Source organism: Elaeis guineensis, chromosome 5 (genome assembly GCF_000442705.2).
Source record: "Elaeis guineensis isolate ETL-2024a chromosome 5, EG11, whole genome shotgun sequence".
Lineage (NCBI taxonomy): Eukaryota > Viridiplantae > Streptophyta > Magnoliopsida > Arecales > Arecaceae > Elaeis > Elaeis guineensis.
Window position 1 is genome coordinate 105,634,409 of NC_025997.2, and position 4,671 is coordinate 105,639,079.

Here is a 4,671-nt window from a genome sequence, read left to right on the forward strand (position 1 = left end):
CCTTCTCGTGAATTCAAATGGGCGCAGTGGAAGGAGGTGGCGCAGGGAGAATGGGTCAAGGTGGTTTCATTATTTAAACCAACCTTATTGAACCAAATAAGTTAGGTCCAATTAGACTAATTAAACCTAACTAAATTAGACTTAATTAGGCTCAATAAAATCTTAATCAAATCAAAAATTGATTAAGCCCAACCTCTGATCAAATCAGGGACCAAACCATCTCAACGATTAGGTCAACTCTTATCCTAATCGGGTCAAACCCAACTGAATCCAATTCAATTGGACTTGATCCAAAAATAATTACTCAATTAAATTGAATTAATTAGTAATCAAATTACTAATTAAACCTCTCATAAATATTGAGTCCAAATCTGATGGGTAATCGGGCATCAGAATTCATCGATATGTAACCCTGATCAAAGAGTCCCGAACTAGTGGGACTCTTGACCCCGGTACCCAAAATGTGTGGGACTCATGATCAGAGAATCTTGATTCAGATCACAGAGTCCCAGACATGTAGGACTTATAGTCCACGAGTATTAGGACTCTTCATCAGCCATCAAATCAGATAGGAACCTCTAATGTGTGTAACCCCACAGGTTCGAACCTAAGTCGGTAGCACAGGAATCAATTTCTGTACTAATCGAAATGACCATCTAGCAATGATACCCGACGATCGGATAGCTCGAATAGTCACAATCATAACACTCAGAACTTATGTGAATATGGTTACTATATAATTCATCCTTTTGACCTGTGTGTTTAGGATGACTCAGGGTTAAACTGTCAACCCTGGTTAGATCATTCGAATCGTGCTCAACTCAAACAGTCCTGTGACTCCTCACAAGGGCTACCTTGGTCAAGATTTTGCTAAATTGAAATATGACTGTACACAGCTCCTAAACTAGAGTGATCAATCCCATCTTGATACATGCACCGACAAGTCAAGTACTTGACTACACTCAGCAACCTTCCATCACTGAATTAGAAATTCAGGTAGTCCAGTGCCTAAATACAGTAAGTTGCTTGCAAGTCACCGTGGCGGTCTCAGATCGGAGGGACATTTATACCCATATTCCATCGGAGTAAATCTTGACAGTACAAATAGCTCTGGAGTCGGTCACGTTCAGTGCAGATGTACCCTTACATCTCACCTGTATGCCATACCAGTGTCTACACACTCTTTGGTTAAGAGGACAATCATCCTATATGGCACTCAATGACCTATGCTTGATAAATGTTGTCATCCTTGGTAGCAACGTATCATTTGGTCGCGAACAGATTTAAGGACTAAACGATAAATCCTCCTTTGTCGAGTCTAAATAGTCCTAAGGACTTCACCACAACATAGGAGAAATATTTTATGATGAAAAATATCAAAATAATTTTTATTAATTCATAATTCATGTACATATATAAAAATGAGCACAACTGTCAACAGGCTGACGATTGGCTTTGGGACACTATTCCCAACAACTACTACTCTGTCTCCCAAGTATCTGTTTTGCACGCTCATATTCTTCATTGCAAACTCTCTTGATAGCTCCCTCTTCCATCTTTCAATCTCTCACATGTTCAGTCTGGCTATCAGTATGTCATCAATATACAAGAGCAAGATAATAAAATTGCCATTGAGTATCCTGTAATAATAGCAATGATCCTTCTGGCACCTTGCAAAACCATTGTGTTGAAGGAAATATGTGGTAGTACAGTACATATAATTTTAAAATTTTATGCAGCAGAAATAATAGATTAAACGATTTAATCCTAATCACATGTATAAGATCCTATCTTAGACTACCACATCATGATCTTTGATATGAAAATATGTACTTTAGATCTGAAAATAAAAATCATATCGATCTCATCGATGCTGAAATTCTAGATCTAACTATTAGATTTACCATAGAAATCAAAATAAGTTAGAGATCATTACCAAACAAATTTGATCTTGATCTTCTCTGATCCAACAATTGGAGAAGGTATTCTTTAGATCGCTCATAGCCACATAGAGTTGCCTGGCCCATATAGAAAGATCCACACGAAGACAAGGTAGATCAGGGCTTGGAGGTGCTAGTTTGCAAGTAACTTCGACAGCTAATTTGTTCTCCCTTCTTCAAGTACTTTGGACACTCCAAAGCAAGAGAAGATTAAGAGGAGGAATAGAGGAGGAGAAGAGGCCCTGAAAATAAAAACTAGCAAGGGATTGATCATTGGACGTCCAAGAGAAAGGACCCTTTTTTATAGACTAGAAATTATGATTTTTCAAGAAAGGGCACCTAGGGTCAACACCAAAACCTCCTTTTGGCATCCCAAAAAATTCTAAAAAAATCATTAAGACATGGAGAAAAATTTTGGAGTCTCACACGCTAAAGAATTCTTTAAAAAAGTAAGAAAAAATTTAATAAGATACCAACAATATTTTATATACGTAAATTTTTTTTTCTAGTTTATCTCTTATCTCTAATTCGGATCGCATTCGAATTAGGCAAGAGATAATATTATGACTCATCAGCTATAGCTGCCCACCCTTATTGGATCTTCTATCATGATACCAAAAATTACAACCCAAATCCAATTAAGCATGGAGAAAGTGGCATGGATTCAAGTATGGCGCAAAAGATAAGGATAGAGTCCTAGTTGATAAGGACTCTTCATTTTTAATTCTGATTCTAATCCAAATCAAATTTGGATTGAACCCACTAATAAAAATGAAACTAATCCAATTAGAAACCCAAATATCTCATCAAATTTCTAACTGAATTAGAAATTAGTCGAGTCAAAATCCTGATCGAATCAGGATCAAATTTTTCTTGTAATCGGGCTCCATCATATCAAACTCAATCAGAGTCGAACTGAGTCTAATTCAATTAGACTTATTCTATAGCTCTTTGCTCAATCAAATTAAGTCAATTAGTAATCTAATTACTAATTAATTTTTCAAAAATAGTAAAGTCCAAGTCCCAGTGGGACTTTCCCCCAGAGTCCTAGTCAGAGTAGGACTCTTCACCAGAGTCACAATCCAATTGGACTCTTTATCCATCTGATCTGATTAAATCTTCTAATGCATGTGACCCCATAGGTTTGAACCTAAACTGGTAGCATAGGAATAACTTTCTATACCAATCGATATAACTATCTAGCAATGATGATCCGACGACCGGATAGGTCGAAGTATTGCAAAGCAACCTTCTAGAATCTACTAGCATATGATTATCGTATAATTCATCTCTTTGATCCAAATGCTCAAGATGACTTAGGATTTAACTGTCAACCCTAATTTAGTCGACCATATTGTATTTCAACCTTTCAAATCTATCTCATGGATTATCCTGGCCAAGATTTTACTGAATTGAAATACACTGATGTATATCTCCTACTAATTCAAAGGAATCAATTCCATCTTGACTCACACATCGACTTGATAAGTACTTGACTACACCCAGTAATCTTTCGATACTATGTTAGAAACTCAGATGGTCTAATACTAAAGTACAGTGAGTTGCTTACAAGTCACCATAGTGGTCTCAGGTCGGAGGGACACTTATACCCATACCCTTCACAAGCTACTCTTGACAATAGAGTGCTCGATACATGATCACGTTCCATGCAAATGTACTCCTACATTCTATCTGCATGCCATAATAGTGTCTCTACACTCCTTGGTTAAGAGGACAACCAACTCATATGACACACAATGACCTACATTTGATATCGCTATCGTCTTAGTAATAGCGTATCATTTGATCGCGAATATTTTTAAGGACTTAACGATAAATACTCCTTTGTCGATTAATCATAGTCCCAAGGACTTCATTACAACACAGGAGTTTAAAAATGGATAATTTGTAATGAAAATGCTAAATAACTTTTATTAATAAAAATTTATATATAATTTATAAGATAAGCACAATCGTCCAACGATTGATTTTGGGACATATTTCTCAATAACTCTCACTTAGACTAAGCCAATCGGTATAGTATCGAATACCCATCTTCAACTTGTAGTCATCGAACTCCTTGATTTTGAGAGCTTTAGTAAATGGATTGGTCAGGTTCTCTTTTTCATCGATCTTCTGAAGATCGACGTCACCTCGATCTACGATCTTTCGGATAAGGTGATAGCGACACCGAATATGTTTGGTGCATTGATGTGATCTCGACTCTTTGGCTTGAGCAATAGCTTTAGTATTATCGTAATATAATAAGATAGGGCCATCAACAGAGCATGCCACTCTGAGCTCATCAATAAACTTTCACAACCATATAGCTTCCTTCACAGCATCGGATGCCGTGATATACTTTACTTTACAAACAGAGTCTGCCACAGTGTGCTGCTTGAAATTTTTTTAATAGATTTTTTCACCATTTTAGATAAAAATATAACCCGACACACTCTTGCTATCATCATGGTCTGATTGAAAGCTGGAGTCGGTAAACCCCACCAGTTTCAAATCAGTTTCACCATACACAAGCCACTAGTCCTTAGTATTTCTCAAATACTTAAAAATGATCTTTACGACCTTCTAGTGATTTTCTCCTGGATCAGACTGGTATCTGCTTACTATCCCGAGTGAGTATGCCATGTTTAATCTCGTATATATCATTGCATACATAATAGAACCTATTATCGAAGCATATGAAACTCTAGTCATACGCTCTCTCTCTTGA